General features: G+C 38.8%; 2 long non-coding RNA genes across 3 annotated transcripts; both read left to right on the forward strand.

Moving 5' to 3' along the window:
• The first annotated feature begins 1,095 nt into the window (after positions 1 to 1,095).
• LOC110912690 lies at positions 1,096 to 3,947 on the forward strand. Of its 2 annotated transcripts, none has more exons than XR_002578110.2 (10): positions 1,096 to 1,248; positions 1,325 to 1,482; positions 1,831 to 2,009; positions 2,464 to 2,526; positions 2,633 to 2,698; positions 2,815 to 3,005; positions 3,111 to 3,192; positions 3,311 to 3,477; positions 3,692 to 3,756; positions 3,889 to 3,947. It is a non-coding gene; the product is annotated as an uncharacterized LOC110912690 (long non-coding RNA). The 2 variants fall into 2 exon arrangements; XR_002578111.2 differs by having other exon boundaries at positions 2,815 to 2,885.
• Positions 3,948 to 13,680: 9,733 nt separating this feature from the next.
• Positions 13,681 to 14,508, forward strand: LOC110912691. Its single transcript, XR_002578121.2, has 3 exons — positions 13,681 to 13,786; positions 13,947 to 14,001; positions 14,312 to 14,508. It is a non-coding gene; the product is annotated as an uncharacterized LOC110912691 (long non-coding RNA).
• Positions 14,509 to 23,258: the final 8,750 nt, after the last annotated feature.

The following is a 23,258-nucleotide window of genomic DNA, read 5'->3' on the forward strand; positions in this document are numbered from 1 at the left end:
TTTACAATTAAAAAACCTCAAGTTTCAAATTAATGAACTTCTTTATTTTCTGAGACATGTTCAGCATACCTAAATTTTGAAACTTAACTTTCCAACTTCGGTTGTCGAAACATAAAGTGAAACAAAATCTTTTTGTATTTTACAAAGTTTATGCTAAAACACACCCAAAATCTTTTTGGATTTTTTTGTAAAGAAATGCAATAAAAAAATATTCACAAACATATTTTTGATTGAGTTTGCATCAGAGGATCATATTAGTTTATGACACATCACTAGCACCGTTGATCTTTATAAACTTTAAGTTCTAAACGATTCACTTAGATTGTCAATATACTTGATGTGGGGTTAAATACACATATTGTCCCGTGTAAAGTGTATAATTTTTGTATAAGTTTTATTTGTTTTTATTTAATTTTAGTATTATATTATATTATTTTGTGTTGGGCCATGTCCTTGTCCAAATGGAGCGGAAAAGAGTAATAATTAAATAACCAGCTAGTTGAGCAGAGTGGGGCGCCAGTGAACGAAGTAAAATTCGCCGCTATTTTCTGTGAGTGGGTCGAGGCCACTATCTCTATTTTATAAGTCAGAGGGCTGCCACAATATATATATATATATATATATATATATATATATATATATATATATATATATATATATATATATATATAGGAAAAGTGTAAGATACAATACGGCTTAACGTACATCACGTACGACAACGTGCGTGATTATGTGTATAACGTGTGTGATTAATGTTTTCATCATGCGTGATTTGGGTTTTTTAGTTTATAATGTGCGTAATTATCTGTCGTACATGATGTACGTTAAGCGGTATTGTACGTTAACTGGCCTCTATATATATATATATATATATATATATATATATATATATATATATATATATATATATATATATCTATACTATATATAATATACATATCCAAAGGACTTCTTAAGGTCATTGAAATTTCCTTAAAACATTCCTAAAGCATGATGTACAAGTTTTTTAAGCACCAGAAAACTTCACTTTCCACTTGTACCCTTTCCCCTAAACTAAACACTGCGACACACAATTTAGGGTTTCACATATTCATCTCATTCCTATCCATCTCCGTCTCTCTCTCTGTTGCGGCGATTAAGCGTTTGATGAAGATATCACCAGATTGGTTCAGATTTTCCTATCTTCGGCTACTATTGATGGTGGTTATCTGGTTAAGTTGGCCATTCCGACCACTCGACAACCCTAAGGTTAGATTTGTTGTTGAAACTTTTAGATCTGCGGCATTTTGTTTTTGTAACTTGACACGGATATGTGAAATCGTAGGGTTTTCTTTCACCAGACGGCGATGTATTTTCCGGCATAGTGACACAAGATCGATTCGACTTCTCGGTACCGTCTTTGTAACCTTATTAGCAAAATTTTAGGGTTTTTTTCTCCAGCGATTCCGACATTAGATCTACTCTACTGGGTTCAACTTCTCGGTATGTTGTTTTTAACCATATGGACATTTTTGTTTGTTATTTGACATTTCAGATTTGTGTTGTGTTCTTCAAATATAGTGGTCGTGCATCTGTGAAATAGTTTCAAATATGTGTGGTGTTCTTCAACGATATGTATTTGATATGGATCTGTGAAATAGATTCAGATCTGTTATAATACTTTCAGATCTGTACAGTTTTAGTTAAATGCTATTACGTTTAAAAAGATGAAAGTCATAAATTGCCATTTGGTGAAAGAGTATTTGACATGGGTCTGTGAAATAGATAGCAAATCTGTTGTAGTACTTTAAAATCTGTTCAGTTTGAGTTAAATGTTGTTCTCTGTTTAAGGTATTACAAAACCCTGACAAGCATTTTGAGGAAGCAAAATCAGTTATAGATAGTGTTTTAGAATTCCTGAACACTAACGAAAACTCTGAAGATAATATGAAGGAGAATGAAAACCCTCAAAAGAATAGACTAGCTTTGGCCCGGAAGCATGCTAAGTTATCAATGAAGGCTGATACAAGGTAAAGATTATACATACTTTGTTATGCTCTTACATGAATAGGGTCGGCTGTTTGAAATCAGTATGTATGTAACATGCTATGAAAGTTATAAGTAATTGTAGCGTATGATGAAAATTCAGTAATTGTAAAGTGTTCACATTTTGCTACCAATCAAGCAACATGCTTTCATCTTTTACCAACTGGCAACCTGTTTTTTCATTTTTAACCATTCATATAAAATGCCATTTAGAGCTGCAAACGAACCGAACAAACATATATTTGTTCACGAACTGTTCATGAACACTTACCTAACGAAATATCTGATTCTAAAACAAAGAGTGCAGCAATTGTAGTAAAAGAGGTCACTTTTCATGACTATTTATCCGAGTTTATAGGATTTAAAATTCTTATTACGTGAGTTCATACACCATGCTGGATTAACTTGTTATGGATTTCTGTTTTGTATATGCAACAGATTCCTTTTCAGACCAACAAATCCTCTCTTGTTATGAAAAATGCCGAGCTAATTCAGAACAAGGTATCTTCTTTTTTTATACCCATTTATGTTTTTATTCATGCTATATCATTTTATGTTCCATTATAAGTTTATAACCTGAATGTATACTTTTTATCTTTTGTTAAAGACTTTGGAAGGCATAAGTGATATCCGTGACGAGAGTGATCGATCTGGAATGCGAATAGTCATTGAGGTAATTTTATCGTGAAGTTTTCGCTTTAATCTTTATTGCTTTCGGAGATCTATTGATACTGTGCTGATTTTTCGTTTTCTTTTACTGATTTAACCTTTTTCATTCAAACATTTCAGCTTAAAAGGGGGGTCTGATCCGGCCACTGTTCTGAATAATGTATATCGTTTCATTGCTGCAACATGGTTGGGTGAGTTGTTTTATAATTGTGTTTTTTTTTCAGTTAAACGTCATAAAATGTTTTTTTGTGCGTATCTTTTGTTTTTTGCTTTTGCAAGAGGCGAAGAGTTGATCGTGTTCTCTATTTCAGGTGCTTTTCACATAGCTTTTCACATCTTTTACTTTTTACGAATTACGATTAAACTAATTGTCAACTTGAGATGATTCATTATTACTATTATTAATTTTTGTGTAGTGATAAGGGTATTGTGTATTCTGCACCAGCGTACAAAATTCCGGAATGTTCTCGTGCAGTTGCAGGTACACCTCTGATACAGGTATGTAATATGTTAACTTACCGTTTTTCACCATGAACAAGACAGTTGACTGTTCTGCCTTTCTGCTGACTTGGTTATTTTCAAATTTTCATCCACTTTTGACTGTCTTCGCGGACAGAACCCCAGTCCAAACGGCTTTGAGGCGAAGGGGCGTCACGCTTTCGGATACCCTTTGTTGCTTATTCGGGTTCGAAGTAGAAAATGAGATCAGCTCTTCGCCTCTTGCGTTCTCTCTTGCGCTATTTGGTGGATTGTTATGGTCAGACCGAATCCCTTTTCCCTCAGGTCAGTTTTCTTTAAGGTGTGTGGGCTTTGTTTGATAACACTTGCCAAATAAATACAAATGACTTGGAATAAATTTCCATTCCAAATCAGACCAATAAAAAAGGTTGTATACCTGCCTAAATCATGCCGGTATCTTTTTTTTGCGCATAGTTATAATATTTAAAGAAAATGTGTTTTCTTTCTCAATTAATCATCTATCATTTATATATTGTAGAATTCATACAATGTGCTCTGTCGAAATTTTGATTCGGGATTGGCAAAATGTCGTCACTTGGAGAGGTATGTTTGCATACTGTAAATATAGGGGTGACAATCGTGGCCCATTCTTCAATGAATAGGTTGACTTGGGTTTACTGAAGTCATACAACGGGTTCATTTTGGTCGATTTATTTGACAACGGGTCAGTTACAGGGTAAAATTGTTGGCTTATAGCCCTCTGGCAATGGGTTTGCTTTCGGGAAAGTATCTGTGTCACACCCCCAAAATCCACCTGCGGATAACACCCGCTTCGGGGGCGTGACTGACCAGGATCCAGCCACCAATTATACCAAAAACTTAAGTTGATAACAAAAGTAATACTTACTATTCATAAGCTTAGCAAATATTAAGTTCAGAGTTTAAAGTCTTAAGTTCAAAACAGTAATAAGTAGCGGAAGCATAAGTACGGTAGTTTAAAACAAAGTTCATGATTCAAAATAAGGTAACACCCAACACAAGGGTGAACAGACACTACACGTTCCCAAGCTGCAAGCTCCTTCGTCACTGGTTACCTGCAGAGCATGCAGTAAGGGGTCAACAATAATGCTGAGTGAGTTCACTAGTTGTCCAGTTTTAATTTCCAAAAAAACCTGTTTCACCGGTTAATTTATCCGTTTATACATGCCCTGGGGAGCTACCCCAAAAGTTAGCGACTAAACTATTTTTCCAATACCGAACACTAGGTAACCGTTGCGTATCCGCAGGATGCCCCGATGTCAATGTTCTATCATCATTGACGGATTTCTGAGTTCATTAGTTCACGCCCGTCCCAAACCAGGGCACGGTGTGAGGCTGGTAAACACCTAAATAGCGCTATCAACTAATAACCCGTTCGCCTAACCCGGCGACTAATCGGTATTTGTAGTAGGGACTTGAGTGATAGAGTTTCGTTTAGTGCCGTTAGTTGCAATCCGTATAAACAGTAATTAACCAAAAGGTTTCCCAATACCCGGGAAGGAAAAGTAAGTTTTGTTCCCAATAACTAGGGAAGGTATGTAAATGGTATCCCCTTTTACCAGGGGATAGGGTTGTTAGTCTCGTGTCCCAAACCACCGGGACGCATGCTTCTAAGTTGTGAACTCACCTTGGGTTGCTCGGTAGGTTTAGGTTACTTGTCAATCACGTTGGTCACCACGTCCTAACATGGTTACCGGTATAGGTCAGGTTCGGTGTACAAGCATTCACGTAAAACACATATAGGCACGTATCAAGCATATATAAGTAAACAGTGGGTTACTGGGCCGGCCTAAGAAATTAAGCAGTCAACAGCAACACATAATCCAGTCAACAGATAGTCCAAGTTAAACACATATGGGCCCAGTAACCAAAATGAACAGCCCACTCGCAACCGGCTGGTCTCGAGTCGCAACCAGGTGGTTTCGGCTTGTCACGCTGTGGTTGCGAGTCGTAACCGTGGTCTCGAGTCATCATACTGTGGTTGCGAGTCGCAACCGACGTAGTCTCGAGTCGCAATCACGTGGTTTCGACTTGTCATGCTTTGGTTGCGAGTCGCAACCGTGCGGTTTCGAGTCGGAATGCTGTCGTTGCGAGTCGTAATCTGTCACTTTCATATACACGTGATGATGCAGAAAGGACAGTCCAAATTGTACACATAAACTCAGACCCAGATTAGGAAACTACCAATAAGATTTCTACAAACACTTTTCCTCATTTGACCATTAAACCATATAGATCAAACTTTGCCATTTTAAATCTTCAAACCATCTTCAACTAGTTCATCAAGTTCATAGTTTCTAGGGTTTTCACCTTAACAAAATCATACATTTATGAACCAAAAATTTCATATTTACAACAAGATCATGATGCAAAATAAGAAATCATGCATTATATACCCGAAATCTCATATTTAACAACATCATTTTGCAAGAACAATGAAGCATTCATTTTTATAATCTTGAACATAGTTTTGGTTGGCATGAACATTCCTACACTACCATTTCTAAACATGTAACCACATGGTGTCAAACTTTTACAAATCAACCTAAAAGTCATACCAAAAACTACTAACCAAACATTTCTAGTTCATTTAACCCACATAATCTTATACACAAAAGATAACACACAAGATAGCACTAACCGGTTATGAAAGGAGGAGCCGAAAACAAAGAAAAGAGAACCGAGAAGATGGAATGTCCGAGGGATAGTCTTGACCGAGTTTCTTGTCCGGGATCTTTGCTTGAACCGAAAATAGGAAGGGATTGGGGTGTGTTGTTGAGGATTTCTAGTAGAGAGAGAGTTTGAGGAGTGTTTGTGTGTGTAAAATGGAAGAAGTGGGGGAAAGGTGGAATATATATACAAGGGGATGTTTCGGGTTGGGCTTGGGGTTTCGGCCCAAACCGGTTTCGGCTCATCGGCCCACTCGAGACCGAGTGGCCCACTCGCAACCGCCCGGTTGCGAGTCATGGTCTCGGGTCGTGGTTTCGGCTCTTATATATATATATAATACATACATACATCACATATCATGCACAAAGGTCACGTTTTCATTTAATAATATTTATATACACAAAAATATTACAAGGTGATCGTACGGAAAAACCTCGAGTGTCACATTATCCCCAAGTTTTAAGAACTTTCGTCCCGAAAGTTGAAGCAGCCACTGCCAAGCTAGCGTGTTTCAACGGGATGTCACATCATCCCCCCGTTAGTTTGGAATTTCGTCCCGAAATTCGGTTGTAGCTTCAGTGCTGGGGTTTTCGTTAGGGAATAACTGGGGATACTTGGACTTCATCTGGTCCTCCCGCTCCCAGGTAAACTCTGGGCCGCGCCGTGAGTTCCAACGAACTCGCACAAGGGGTATCTGGCTACGTTTGAGGGTTTTGATTTCTCGATCCGCGATCTCAATCGGTTCCTCAGTAAAGTGTAGCTGTTCATCAATCGTCAGTTCCTTAAAAGGAATCACAAGTGTTTCATCCGACAAACACTTCTTCAGGTTAGATACGTGAAAAACGTTGTGCACTGCACTCAGCTCTGCAGGCAGGTTTAATCTATAAGCAACCTTACCGATTTTCTCGGTAATTTCGAATGGTCCAACATACCGTGGATTCAGCTTGCCTCGTTTACCGAAACGAACCACACCCTTCCAGGGTGAGACTTTAAGTAGAACCCGGTCCCCGACCTGGAATTCTAACGGTCTCTTACGCTTGTCAGCGTAGCTTTTCTGACGGTCACGAGCTGCCGCCATGCGTTGCCTGATCTGGGAAATCTTTTCCGTTGTATCTACCACTAGTTCTGGGCCTGTGAGTTGACTGTCACCTATTTCCGCCCAGCAGAGAGGTGATCGGCATTTACGACCGTACAATGCCTCAAAAGGTGCCGCCTGAATACTAGTGTGATAGCTGTTGTTGTAGGAGAATTCCACCAGCGGCAGATGCTTCTCCCAGTTCTTGCCAAAATCGATCACACATGCTCTAAGCATGTCTTCCAGGGTTTGGATGGTGCGTTCAGACTGCCCATCCGTTTGCGGGTGATAAGCGGTGCTCATGTCCAAACGTGAGCCAAAGGATTTGTGCATAGCTTGCCACAATTCGGAAGTAAAACGAGCGTCTCGGTCGGAAATAATAGAAGTTGGCACCCCGTGCCTGGAGACTACTTCCTTCAAATAGATTTCTGCCAAGGTAGAAAACTTGTCTGTTTCCTTAATGGCCAGAAAGTGTGCAGACTTAGTCAATCGATCTACTATCACCCAAATAGTGTCATTCCCGCGTTGAGATCTAGGTAGCCCTGTAACAAAATCCATGGAAATTTGCTCCCATTTCCATTTCGGGATTTCGGGCTGCTGTAGTAGGCCTGCTGGTTTCTGATACTCGATCTTGACTCTTGCGCAGGTCAAGCATTTGCCAACGTAGGCTGCTATGTGGGCTTTCATGCCAGGCCACCAGTATGTGGTTCTTAAGTCGTGGTACATCTTATCTGCACCAGGATGTACTGAGTAACGGGACTTATGGGCTTCGTCCATTACAAGCTCTCGTAGATCTCCGTAAAGTGGGACCCAAATGCGCCCTGCCACATAGTAGGCGCCGTCCTCTTTCTGTTCTAGTTGCTGCCTCGATCCTCGCAGGGACTCAGCCCTGATGTTTTCCGGTTTCAGAGCTTCAATCTGAGCATTTCGAATCTGGGTAGGGAGACTAGACTGGATGGTAAGTTGTAATGCTCGCACGCGCTTTGGTACAGTGTCTTTCCGGCTGAGGGCGTCCGCCACAACATTTGCCTTGCCCGGATGATACTTGATGGCGCACTCATAATCATTCAAAAGTTCAACCCATCGGCGTTGCCGCATGTTTAATTCCTTCTGCTTGAAGATATGCTCGAGACTCCTATGATCGGTGTAAATGGTGCACTTGGTACCGTACAGGTAATGTCTCCATATCTTAAGCGCAAATATCACTGCTCCTAGCTCCAAGTCGTGTGTTGTGTAGTTCCTTTCATGTGTCTTAAGTTGTCGAGAGGCGTAAGCAATAACTTTCTCGCGTTGCATCAACACACAACCGAGTCCATGAATAGACGCATCACAGTAAACCACAAAGTCATCCGTTCCTTCAGGTAACGAGAGAATAGGAGCACTGCAGAGGTTATCCTTAAGCCTCTGAAAAGCAGATTCCTGTGCTTCATTCCACTTGTAGGTGACACCCTTTTGAGTGAGTGTAGTGAGGGGTTGAGCGATCTTTGAGAATCCTTGAATGAATCTGCGGTAGTAACCTGCCAATCCCAAGAATTGGCGAACTTCAGTCGGAGTCTTAGGGGTAGGCCAATTCTTTATAGAGTCGATCTTAGCTGGGTCGACGTGGATTCCATCCTTGTTAACCACGTGCCCAAGGAAATGGACTTCTCGAAGCCAGAAGTCGCATTTCGAGAACTTGGCATACAGTTGCTCATTGCGAAGGAGTTCGAGGATAAGGCGTAGGTGCTGTTCATGCTCTTCCTGACTTTTCGAGTAGATCAGGATGTCGTCTATAAACACGATCACGAACTTGTCGAGGTAGGGTTTGCATACTCGGTTCATAAGATCCATGAACACTGCAGGGGCGTTGGTCATTCCGAAGGGCATAACGAGGAATTCATAATGGCCATAACGAGTTCTGAATGCAGTTTTGGAAATATCTTCGTTACGGACCCTTAACTGATGGTAGCCTGATCGCAGATCAATCTTAGAATAGTAGCTCGATCCTTGCAGTTGATCAAACAAATCGTCGATTCGCGGGAGAGGGTAACGATTCTTGATGGTAACCTTATTCAACTCACGATAATCAATACACATTCGGAACGTGCCATCCTTCTTCTTAACAAAGAGTACCGGTGCTCCCCAGGGTGATGAGCTAGGACGGATAAATCCTTTATCCAAAAGTTCCTGTAGTTGAGTAGAGAGTTCCTTTAATTCTGCGGGGGCTAGTCGATAAGGTGCACGAGCTATAGGCGCTGCTCCGGGAGCTAGCTCGATTTGGAATTCGACCTGACGGTGGGGAGGGAGTCCAGGTAGTTCCTCAGGAAATACCTCGGGGTAGTCACGCACTACTGGAAAGTCTTCAATCCTCTTTTCCTTTTCCTGCGTGTTGGTGACAAGTGCTAAAATAGCGGTGTGCCCTTTTCGTAAACACTTCTGGGCTTTCAAGAAGGAGATAACGCCGGAGATTTCCCCACTTTTGCTACCTTGTACAATGAGGGGTTTGCCAGAACGGCGAGGAATACGAACTGCTTTCTCTTGACAAAGGATCTCAGCACGATGCTTGGATAACCAATCCATACCAATAACGACGTCGAAGCTTCCAAGAGTAACAGGGAAAAGATCGATACTAAATGTCTGACCAGACAACTCTAGTTTGCAACCCTTGACAACGTGTGAGGCCTCGATGTTTCTACCATTAGCTAACTCAACGATATGAGGAGAACTTAGTAACGAAAGCGGACGCTTAAGCTTCTTACTAATACGTAGGGATACATAACTAGCATCGGCACCGGAATCAAATAACACAGAAACATAACGATCATCGAGTAGGAACTTACCCGTCACGACATTGGGGTCATTCCTTGCTTCACCAGCTCCAATCACGAATGCTCTTCCTCTAGCGCCATTCCCAGCATTGTTGTTCTGATTGTTGTTCCCAGCTCCTTGATTGTTGTTGCGGTTCTGATTCAGTTCAGGACAATCCTTCTTAAAGTGCCCCTCAGCTCCACACTTAAAACATGCCCGGTTGTTTCCCTGCTGCTGTTGCTGTTGGGGTTGTTGCTGATTCTGTCTAGCTGGGAACTGACTTCGACAATCCTTGGCGTCGTGCCCCATCTTGTGGCATCGCTGACACTGACCCTTGTTACACGCCCCATGGTGGTGTCTGTTACACTTGTTGCACTTTGGGTAGCTTCCCCGGTAGCCACCCTGTTGCTGAGTGCCTTTGTTGTTTTCAGTTTTCCTTTGCTGTGCTGGGGCCTGAGTGGGGTTAGCATCCTTGCTTTGACTTCCTTCCCACTTACGCTTGCTGTCACTAGAAGTTCCGACGGTAGCACTGATCCTTTTGGGCAACCTGCCCTCTTCCACAGCCTGATCAGTAAGTTTGTGAGCAAGTCGAACAATTGGCTGAATGGTGGTGTGGTTGGCTGAAGTGACATGGCTTCGAATCTCTGGAGCCAAACCCTTGATATACAGTTCGATCCTTCGGTACATTGGTCGTGACATGTTTGGGCAAAGAGCAGCATAATCATTAGACAGCTTGGTGTAGGTTTCAATCTCTGACCCAACCATCTTGAGTTCATAATACTCGTTCTCAAGCTTGTGGATGTCATCCCGGTGACAGTATTCATCCTTAATCATATCCTTGAAATCCTCCCATGCCGTAGCATTTGCAGTTTCCAATCCAAACATCTGAATCTGCGCCTTCCACCAAGAAAGCGCGCTCCCTTCAAGCGTAGCAGTAGCAAATTTCACCCAATTTGCAGGGGGACACTCGCAAACAGCAAAGACAGCTTCAATTTTCTCAATCCAATGCAGGAGACCTATGGCACCCTCAGTGCCGTTGAAAGGGAGAGGCTTGCAATCCATGAAAGTTTTGAAAGTACACACTGGTGGTTGCGCAGGTGCATGCTGACCTATAGGGTGAGAAGCGAAACGTATAGGTTTAGAGGCGAAAAGTCGATGTGGCGGTAGGATCTATACATCCTAAAACAACGAGTTTACCTGTGGGGTGAGCTGCAAAAGCCGCAGCCACTGTGTTGAGCAGGTTAGTGAACTGAGCCTGCGTCATGTTAATGTTTCCCCTTCCACGTCCACTCATTGTCTTCATAACCAGAAAACACAGTATGAGTGTGATGCCGTAGTGTAACGAGAATGAGATAGAAAAGAGAGGTGTATCTATCTAGTTTAGGCACACTAGTACGTATATCATAACAGGAAACATAAAGCAAACAAGTAAACACTGGTCCGAGCTATGAGGTCAAATGTGTCGAGCCTTGCACTTGGAGTGTAGTGTCGTCGCGAGTCACGGGTTATAGTCTGGTTTTCTCCAAAAAGATTTTCCCCTTTTTAAAACCAAGTTCTCTATAACCAATGGCTCTGATACCAATCTGTCACACCCCCAAAATCCACCTGCGGATAACACCCGCTTCGGGGGCGTGACTGACCAGGATCCAGCCACCAATTATACCAAAAACTTAAGTTGATAACAAAAGTAATACTTACTATTCATAAGCTTAGCAAATATTAAGTTCAGAGTTTAAAGTCTTAAGTTCAAAACAGTAATAAGTAGCGGAAGCATAAGTACGGTAGTTTAAAACAAAGTTCATGATTCAAAATAAGGTAACACCCAACACAAGGGTGAACAGACACTACACGTTCCCAAGCTGCAAGCTCCTTCGTCACTGGTTACCTGCAGAGCATGCAGTAAGGGGTCAACAATAATGCTGAGTGAGTTCACTAGTTGTCCAGTTTTAATTTCCAAAAAAACCTGTTTCACCGGTTAATTTATCCGTTTATACATGCCCTGGGGAGCTACCCCAAAAGTTAGCGACTAAACTATTTTTCCAATACCGAACACTAGGTAACCGTTGCGTATCCGCAGGATGCCCCGATGTCAATGTTCTATCATCATTGACGGATTTCTGAGTTCATTAGTTCACGCCCGTCCCAAACCAGGGCACGGTGTGAGGCTGGTAAACACCTAAATAGCGCTATCAACTAATAACCCGTTCGCCTAACCCGGCGACTAATCGGTATTTGTAGTAGGGACTTGAGTGATAGAGTTTCGTTTAGTGCCGTTAGTTGCAATCCGTATAAACAGTAATTAACCAAAAGGTTTCCCAATACCCGGGAAGGAAAAGTAAGTTTTGTTCCCAATAACTAGGGAAGGTATGTAAATGGTATCCCCTTTTACCAGGGGATAGGGTTGTTAGTCTCGTGTCCCAAACCACCGGGACGCATGCTTCTAAGTTGTGAACTCACCTTGGGTTGCTCGGTAGGTTTAGGTTACTTGTCAATCACGTTGGTCACCACGTCCTAACATGGTTACCGGTATAGGTCAGGTTCGGTGTACAAGCATTCACGTAAAACACATATAGGCACGTATCAAGCATATATAAGTAAACAGTGGGTTACTGGGCCGGCCTAAGAAATTAAGCAGTCAACAGCAACACATAATCCAGTCAACAGATAGTCCAAGTTAAACACATATGGGCCCAGTAACCAAAATGAACAGCCCACTCGCAACCGGCTGGTCTCGAGTCGCAACCAGGTGGTTTCGGCTTGTCACGCTGTGGTTGCGAGTCGTAACCGTGGTCTCGAGTCATCATACTGTGGTTGCGAGTCGCAACCGACGTAGTCTCGAGTCGCAATCACGTGGTTTCGACTTGTCATGCTTTGGTTGCGAGTCGCAACCGTGCGGTTTCGAGTCGGAATGCTGTCGTTGCGAGTCGTAATCTGTCACTTTCATATACACGTGATGATGCAGAAAGGACAGTCCAAATTGTACACATAAACTCAGACCCAGATTAGGAAACTACCAATAAGATTTCTACAAACACTTTTCCTCATTTGACCATTAAACCATATAGATCAAACTTTGCCATTTTAAATCTTCAAACCATCTTCAACTAGTTCATCAAGTTCATAGTTTCTAGGGTTTTCACCTTAACAAAATCATACATTTATGAACCAAAAATTTCATATTTACAACAAGATCATGATGCAAAATAAGAAATCATGCATTATATACCCGAAATCTCATATTTAACAACATCATTTTGCAAGAACAATGAAGCATTCATTTTTATAATCTTGAACATAGTTTTGGTTGGCATGAACATTCCTACACTACCATTTCTAAACATGTAACCACATGGTGTCAAACTTTTACAAATCAACCTAAAAGTCATACCAAAAACTACTAACCAAACATTTCTAGTTCATTTAACCCACATAATCTTATACACAAAAGATAACACACAAGATAGCACTAACCGGTTATGAAAGGAGGAGCCGAAAACAAAGAAAAGAGAACCGAGAAGATGGAATGTCCGAGGGATAGTCTTGACCGAGTTTCTTGTCCGGGATCTTTGCTTGAACCGAAAATAGGAAGGGATTGGGGTGTGTTGTTGAGGATTTCTAGTAGAGAGAGAGTTTGAGGAGTGTTTGTGTGTGTAAAATGGAAGAAGTGGGGGAAAGGTGGAATATATATACAAGGGGATGTTTCGGGTTGGGCTTGGGGTTTCGGCCCAAACCGGTTTCGGCTCATCGGCCCACTCGAGACCGAGTGGCCCACTCGCAACCGCCCGGTTGCGAGTCATGGTCTCGGGTCGTGGTTTCGGCTCTTATATATATATATAATACATACATACATCACATATCATGCACAAAGGTCACGTTTTCATTTAATAATATTTATATACACAAAAATATTACAAGGTGATCGTACGGAAAAACCTCGAGTGTCACAATCTGTTACCTGATGGTGGTGCAGCCGATGCTCGTTTGAATCTCTTCAGAGGCAGGTATTCGGAAGGGGAATCCAGATACAACTTATCAAATCCCACCATTAGAGAAGCTATTAAAGTAATTCCAATCTTTTTATTACATTACGTTACATCTGATGTTACATACTATATGATATTGTGCTTGTATGTTACATTTAGTGGTTAAATACGTATCAGTTTCTTTTTTTGTTGATGGTCAAATATGTTGCATTACTTTCTGATCCAACAAAATTCTGCAGGCATACATTTCCATTGCAGAATGTTATGATATCCATCCAGTGTCTCTTGCAATAGGTATGCACTACAAAAACTACTAAAGGGGTGCTTATTTTAAATGGATGAGAAACTATGCCTATCTGCTTATTTTGATGAAAGAAGTTGTCTTCGTGATGTATTTAAAGTTACAAGTTTAGCCTAAGCTCAAGCTTTAGTGTAGCTTGTTTCGAGCTCTATGTCTAAAGCTTGAGCTTGGCTTGTTAATAAATAAAAAATTATACAATTATTTAAAAAATGTAGCTTTAAGTTTATATTTAACTTCCTGGTTTGCTCTAACATATATCAACAAGCTACCCAAACTGTTTAACCTGTTATTGATATCGTCCAGGTTGTTGATGGTATTCGGAAGGTATGCCCCGAAGCTGGTGCGCTGATCCATTTTCTGGCTTTAATGGTAATTTTCAAGGGAAAAGCTCACTCCTTTGTGACCAAAAATTTGTTATTTTAATATACCTGTATATCTTGTACTGTTATGAAACCGAAATCAGATCTCATATGAGCTTTTTCAAGAGCTTCTTCTGTTTACTTTGGAGCTTGTTTTTTTTTAATCCGAAATATATTTTCCACTCATACGAGTGACCATCATTCAAGAAATGTGAGGATAATGACTATTGAAAGTCCGGCTTGTGGGTTGGGTTGGGTTGGGACTAACTAAATATAGATTGTTTGGGATTTTAAAATTGGATTTTGAAAGCCTCTTGTAACTATGCAAAAAATTAGGCCTCATGAAGTGATTCAGGTTCAAACATCTTCACAATGTCTTCTTCTGTAATGGGTTGAAATTCAAATACACTCAACCAACAGTTCAATTTAGGGTGAAATCAAAAGCTTCATTAATACTTCAGCATATAGGAAATTACGGGAAGTTAAAAAAATCAATTGAGATGGGAAATTTAGAGAAGATCGAGGTGAGATGAGAGAGAAACCCTTCACACAGAACTTTTCATAACCAACTTGATACCTACTTTCTTTATTTATCCTTCACGCTATTGATGCTCCCCTTAGAATTAGTAATCTGGTGTTGCATAAACATCATGCCCTCAATGATTACAACAAGCTTGGATGTCACATCACAGCATATACACCCCGTGTGGCTAACCCTCACACATTGGCAACACTATGGGCTTGAAACCTCTTGCAAGTTGCAACTACGACTTGTAGGCATTTACAGCTTTTAATCAATCCCAAAGCAACCAGTGAACAATCCTGTCATAGTAAGACACCGTGTGTCTCATTTCCATGAGAGCACTGATAAACTAACGAGTACCCATTTGTAAATTGTCGCTGCTAGAATATAACATTACTAAACCTAATAGTTTTATCAATCCTTTCTGGTCTCATACTCGAATGCCCTACCCGTTACCTGTTTGGATGTTTCATGCTTCAGGTATTTTGCATCAATAAACGTAAGATATTTATTAATATCTTACATAAGACCAAACTTTTTTGCAATATACAATATATCACGAGAAACTGATAAATTAACTGGAAAACGAGAACCGCCCCGTACATAGCCCCAAACTCACCAACCTAAGTGATATATTTCCCGCCGCATCGCGCGGGTAAACGACTAGTATATATATATATATATATATATATATATATATATATATATATATATATATATATATATATATATATATATATATATATATATATATATATATGTGTGTGTGTGTGTGTGTGTAGAGAGAGAGAGAGAGAGAGAAACGAGATCAGGAGAAAACGCTCAAAAGTGTGAGAACGGTGAGAACACATCCTGGCCCAACACGCGGCTTAGAGAATGTCGGAGGGACTTTTTTGTCCTTTTATCTTCTGCTTTTCTAGTTCCGCTTTTCCCAATATTGTTTTATTTTTTGGGGTTTAAGATTTTTGGCGTTAACCAAATTCAATAATTAATGGCGTTTAATGGTTTCTTCGTATTAACATTTTGGCGTTTATGGCGTTTTTCAAATCGTATGCCAGTGGAACCCAAGGGTGGGTCAGGAATCTATCTGAATGGCGTTTTTTCAAGGCGTTTTAAACAAGATGGCCCATTGTTCTATTATTTTTTATATACATTTTGGCGTTTGTGGTAACTTGACGTTTTACAATTGTAAGAATGTATCACAACCACAGGGAAAAAATAGAAGCGTAGAAAATAAATTAAAAATCATAATCGGATCTCTCTTCACAATCTTCAACGTCATCAGTCTCTCTCTTCTTTAATAGTACAAGAACTGTCACCAAATATATGACGTTTTATGTAAAACTTAACAAACCCATTGGTTTGATTATTTTTGTCTGCTCGTCTGTTGAAGTGGCTTTTTGTGGATGTTTGGGTACATAGATCTATGACCTGTGGGTGAGTTTTTCGCTTTTTCTTCATCGTCATCTTTATCTTTATAATCATGGCACTCTTCAGTGTCATTGATCTCTTTTCCTCATCCAAGCCTTATTCAAGAACAAAGAACACAAATGACATTCGATTGTCATCAGTATCTTTTCTTGTAGAATTGTCCATCTCATGCAGCAAAATCTTTCTGAGTTACTCCTCTCAGCTAAAAATCCATTCAGTGAAACTTCCCGAAGTACAATGCTGAATATCCAAGATAGCATATTAGCCATCTTTGATTTTTTTGATTTTTTGGCGTTTTGCAGTGAGTGGTATTTAGTAGTATTTTGGCTTTTTTTTTTGAGTAAATGGAAGTTGCTGAGAGTTATTATTTTATAGGATTTCTTTTGGGGGCGTAGGTTAGGCGGTGCATTATTATAATAAAGTATTCGTCGTTTCAGTTACTGTTTGTAATTATTGTTTTTGATAAGCTTTTTTCTCTGAAGTCTGTAACACGTCCCGTCTTTCAAGTTTGGTGTTTTAGATTCTAATATAATAAATTTTCCGTCTCTTCATTTTTACTGTTTTGTAATTACTGTTTCTAGATACATTTTCAAGTTTGCTTTTTATTTTTTTTTATTTTTTGGGTTTTTTATAATACTTTTTCAAAGTAATTTTATAATAGTTTGGGAGTTTTGGGGGGCGTTTTACGGGATGATAGCGTTTAAACAAGCATTTTGGCTATTTTGGCGTTTTTATTATATATGGCGTTTTTATTATATAACAATCAACTGAAAAAGAAAATAAAAAAAAAGAATATATAAATAATTGATCTTCCAAATCTTCACTGTCACCAGTCTCTTTCTTCTTTTTTGAATCATCTTAACTGGCTGGTTCGACTTCCGTATGATTCATTTTGTTTTTTTGTTTTCAAGTAGTTTTTTTGTCGCCGTTTGGAAGAATAAAGTGTGACATCAGCCTCTTTTTCTTGATGATTTGTCCATCTCATGCAGCAAAATGTTATTGAGTTTAGACCCTTCAGCCAACAATCTTGAATTTTTCCAATGAACGATGTTTGATTTTTTAACTTTTTTGGCGTTTTACCGATAAAAAGAACGCCATCAAATAAAAGCACCTTAACCCTCAAAATTTGATCATGCTAAAATCAATAATGTTTTGCTGTATGAGATGGACAACATTGTTAATCCTCGGTTAAGAAAGATAACTGACAATGTTGTCCACCCCATACAGCTAAACTTTATTGACAACAAACCTCAATAATGTTTTTGTATGTTTTGGCGTTATAAATTGGATGTAAGTTGAGGATAAGTCAAAAAGATTTTACTCAATGAAATGGACAATATCCTCACTTAAGGATTTTGTCCATTTCATTGAGCGAAATCTTACAGACAACCAAACTGAATTTCAAAAAAAAACGTTTTGGGTTAGAAGATATTTGATGTTTGAGTTTTTTGCTGTTTCTAAGGCTAATGAGATATATTAAATATGGCGTTTGGGTTTTTGTGTGTTTTTAATTGAAGGTCTGAGATGTTGTATATATAGGATTTTTTTGGCGGTTTTTTTAGGCGGGATTTTACTATAATTAAGTTTGGTGTTTTATATCTAATGGTGTTTTACTTAGAATGGTGTGTGATTTTTGTTTTTTGGCGTTTTATTTCATGAGATGGCGTTTTGTGTGGAGAAGTCAAAAGACCCTTTTACCTTTAATGAAGCGCGTCCACGTAATAAAATTGATGTTATTTACCAAAACGCCACCGCGCCAATCTAGTCCATAGATTGTTTTGATCGGACGATCCATAAGCGTTCTCACCGTTCTCACACTTTCTACCGTTTTCTCTAAATCCCGACCCTAAATATATATATATATATATATATATATATATATTTGGATCGAGAGAAAGAGTTGGGCCAACATCAATATAAAGTTTTATAATTTGAGTCCATCTAATTTATTGGTGTTAGGCCGCAGAGAAAAAGGCTGCTATATTATTGTTATTATTATTATTATTGAAGGGAAAGGCGAATATTATTTGGAGGCGAACAGGAGGTGCTGCCAATTTTTATTATATTAGTGTGCATGTCACAACAAAGGAAAAAAAGAAAAAAACACAAAAAAATGAAGGTTGACCGAAGGAATTGGGAATTGTTGACTGACATAGTGACATGTTCTTCTGGGCTGCACATGTTACGTGAGATATTGGGTTTTGGGCTTGTGGTCATTTATTGTACATTGTTATATATTAATAAAAAACCCTAGGGGACATAGATATATACATAAAACTATGGACGAAAGATAGGAATTTGATTCCCATATATTGGGAGACGCATGGGCTGGGCTTCAATATTAGATTTCGACAGCATGCATGAACTAATTAAATCACTAATGGGTATGGTCCACAATAATAATAAGGCTTGGACGTTGGGCTGCAAAGGAGTAGAAGCAATATATTAGAACGGAATGAATTGATTTTGAGAAGCGGCTAAATATTATTCCAGAGGGTTTCACAAGAGGGGTTTCTATTATAATCTTATTTAAGTGGGGACGAAAGGAATCAGATGATTACCATCTTGGAGCCGCACGAACTCAGATCTTGGAACCATCAGGGATGAATTTTTGAATACTTTTTGGCAAGGTTTTTAGCCTCGGAATTATTGGGTTAAAGCAAAAAGCTTGGAGAGCAAGAGATTAACGGGTTTTTCTACTCAATTTCTTTAGTTTTCTATTTTTCTTGTTTGATATCAATGAATTCTTGTTCTACACTTTGTTTAATTACTTTGTTCGTTATGATTCTTGGCTAACCGCTCAAACTACCCAGGTTTATGATGAACTTTTGTTAAAAGACTGGATTTTTATCGGTATTAATGTTGATTTGGATTTTCTAATAAAGTAAAAGACTTTGGGTTTTTCAATTTGGTGTGTATGCGTATCCATGCTTGATTCTTGATTGTTTATTCGTTTTACATGAGTTTTGTTGAATGTTTTTCAAAAGAGTAAATTACAAAAGTCGTCCTTTATGTATATCACTTATTACAAACTGTGTCCTTTATCTTCAGTAATTACAGAAAACGTACTCTATGGTTACAAACCCTTACACGTTATGTCATTTAACCTTAACTTAGTTAATTTTCATGGTTAAGTCTGACCAGTTGAGCCCCACATAAGGGTATTTTGGTCATATTATCATAAATACTAAAATCAATAATAAAAAATTAATAAATGAAACAATTATGTTTAAAAGATTATGCATATATTATATATTTATATAACACATTCTTTCTCTCACTCTCTTAACCGTCGCTCTCTCTATATACCCCCACCGACCATGCCATCACCAGCCTCCCGTTTCCCCACCACCGCCGCTCACTTGCCACCCCCACCAGCCACCCCTTTTCTGCCACCACCAACCACCACTAAAACAACGAAATCTGACAAATCATGTAACACCCAGCCACCAAACACGACAATCACCAAACAACCCCAATCTTCATCCACTTTCAGACAACCACCAAACAACCCCAATCTCCATCCACTTTCCGACAACCACCACTACAACCGACTACCCGCTGTCAAGCCTCAATCATCGTCATCCGACCCCACCCTAATTCAAAAAATCATTTTCATTATCTCCGACACCACCTCTACAAGACGCCGGAAAAGCAAGCTTCGGCCAAACCTTTATGTTCTAGAGTTATACCCCTTCAAATTCTTGATACCATCTTACACACATTCTAAGCTTTTTAATATAATCTATCATCATCTCACTTTTTTCCTAAAAACCCACAAAAATTATCATCATAAATCACCCTTCAAAATAAAATAAGAAAATATTTTTAGAAACCCACCTTGAGATTGAACTTAACTTCGGCTCTGATCTTGGTATTTAGGAGTGCATCAACTTCTTCTCTGGTAAACTCCATCTCTCCACAATCCGACCCGACATTACTAGCGGGTCCACTCCGCAGACCCGGATCTTGACCGCCATTAACAACCGAAAAGGCTTGGTGAGGTGTGATTGGAGTTCTGCTGCCCATTGTTGCAGATCTGGTGGAGGGTGAGAGTGAGATGTAGAGAGAGGGAGGGAAGTAGAGAGAGATGAGATTATTATAATTATAATAGATTAGATTAGATGTGGGTTGAATAAAATGACCAAAATACCCTTATGTGAGGTTCAATTGGTCAGATTTAACCATGAAAATTAACTGAGTTAGGGTTAAAGGAAATAACGTGTAAGGGTTTGTAAACATAGAGTATGTTTTCTGTAATTACTGAAGATAAAGGACACAGTTTGTAATAATTAACATACATAAAGGATGATTTTTGTAATTTACTCCTTTCAAAATAATAAACTTGTGTTGATTATTCGGGTCTTAGCAGGTTTTGGGTAATCTTGTGGTGAATTGGCCAATAAACCATAAAAACGGTATTCAAGAATTAATTAGGCATATTTATTCTACTAACTTAAAATCTGAGAAGTGTTAGGTTATTAATAGGTCTAGTTTGGTAAATTGCTAGGATTAGGTTTTGAGAAAAAAAAACCGTTTTAGTTTCCTTACCATTACTTGTCTATTAAACCATGTTGAGCCTAATAGTCGCCTTAGACTTTCCACTAAGAGGTAGTAGTCAACTTAGGGCACTTTCTTAGAACCTAGATAACCGAGAGGGAGTCTAGTAAATCGGTAGTCTTAACAGCCTTGTAGAGGTCCATAGGTGTCTTCCTGAGAAGGGTCGGGGGTCCTATTTGGTTTCTCTTAGGGTTTAGTATCTAAAGATCTCGGTTCCAAATCACACTAGTATCCGATAAAAAGCCTTTCAATAACAAGAGGGATTCTAAACCTAGGTAGTCTTCACACCACTGAGTTAAAGCCTTCGTCCAAAGTCGCGTCTAGTTAATCTAGTTCATTAGTTTGATTTAATTACAATTTTAGGATATTTTGAACCCCCCCCCCCCCCAATAAAATATAAAAATGGTTAGTGTCGTGTCTGCGTCAGTCTAGGTCTAGATAGAGTCTAATTAGCGTAATTAGAGAGTCTCGTGGGTTCGATACTCGGACTTACTGTAGCTATACTGCATTGATCGGTACACTTGCCGGTTGTGCGGTTTAGTTTTAGACCGAGTCAAAGTTTATAAATTTAAAGCTTAGAGTGTCTAGATTAGGTAATTTTAATAGTTTTTGTTTAACCACTTTTAGCACATCAATACTGATCCACTTAAATTTTCACACAAACTTTAATTGATTCAAGATACGAGATTAGTGTTTTAAGAACTAACTTAAACGCGTGTCCCACCTCAGAATATACTCCTGTATCAAGATTCCCTAGATTCAGTCTTACAGGTGAGTATATGTAAATGATATCTGTCTCTGAGTTAGTGCGAGGCCTTGAGAACTCAGGTTAAAACTTCCGTTCAGTCAAAGAGATGAATGCTCGACTTAAGGTGTGTTCCACTTAGGAATCTTCTTTACAACTGCACTTGATATATATCTTTTGATATTTTCTCAATTTTTATGTAGAGGGAAGTTTTAAGCATGAAAGCATTATATGAGGTCTAGGCCATTGATGACGCAAAATCAGAAGACAAAGTATAATACCCCAGATATCAATAAGTATAAAGACCTAATATCTCAGAATCAGGCAATCTCTCAAACGAAATTTCAGAGTACTAAGTCCATATATCCGAGGGATGTTCCCCAAGAGATAAGAAAGTTATTGATTTTGGTTTATATCTCGAAATCAATTTACTAAGTTTGTAAAAACCTACTGGCACATCATTAGTGAGACCGTTCATCACATTTGACTTTCCATTTCTTTAGCATGTTGTGATTGTCTTACCAATGTAATATCATTTCCTCTTTTTACACAAAACTCTTTTTAACTTTTCTCATGTTTTTGGTGTTTTCAAATTTTCAAATGTTTTTCTATTTTCAAAAATTTTACTCCCCCTAAAATCCAAAACATTTAACCAAAATTTGGTTACCAATGTAGATAGTTTCATCTTGCCATCCATTTTCTTCTTTACATTCTCTCTTTTGAATAAAGCACCCCCATGATTTACAACACAAAACCGATTTTTGACATTGTTTAATCACTTGACATAAACTTGTTTACCAAATTTTATTTGTTCAGCCGTGAGGATTTCGGCGTATTCCTTCAACATATTTTTTAAAATTTTTTATTTTTAACAATTTAAAAACAAATTTTTTTTCATTTTTATCTTTTCTATTTTTTATGGTTTTTATTTTTATGTTTTACTTATTATTAATATTAACAAACCAAACTTCCTGTTTCAATCACAGGAATCTTCCTCCTCCCATGCCAGGCTGCTCCGCTGCTCATGTTGACATTCATTTAACTTCTGGAGCACCTGCACATGCAATCAATTCAATTACTGGAACAATGCAACCCAGGTTTGTTTGACCTTGGGTATTGTAACACAATACGAATTGTTCAACTTCGGAAAATCTTTGTCATTTTTAACAAAAAAATTTTCAATCTTCTTATTTGAATCGATTTTCCTTTTCTCAGCAACAGAAGTCGCTTGTTTCTTTACCACCCAAATTTGTCCGTTTAAACATTCCTTTTATAAAATCGTGAATCATTTTGAATGTTTCGTTTTGACCAATCAAATTTTGGTTTCTAGATTTGTTTTGGTTCAAACTTGGACGTTTTTGGTTTCCAAGTTTATTTGGACTTTGAAAGATCAACTTTTTGTTTACAAATCTGTTTCGGCTCCAATTTGGGTGTCTTTGGTTTCCAAGTTTGTTTTGATTCAAACTTGGTTGACTTCGTTTCATAACATCAACCTTCTTTTTCTCTTTCTCAACATCATCTTCAGATTTGGACATTTACGACCAACATGTCCAATTTGTTGACATTTAAAGCATGTTTTCTTTGAAACATCTTTGACCTATTGTTGTTGTTTTTTTCTGAGCATAGAATTCC

Source organism: Helianthus annuus, chromosome 15 (assembly GCF_002127325.2).
Source record: "Helianthus annuus cultivar XRQ/B chromosome 15, HanXRQr2.0-SUNRISE, whole genome shotgun sequence".
In the NCBI taxonomy this organism is placed as follows: domain Eukaryota; kingdom Viridiplantae; phylum Streptophyta; class Magnoliopsida; order Asterales; family Asteraceae; genus Helianthus; species Helianthus annuus.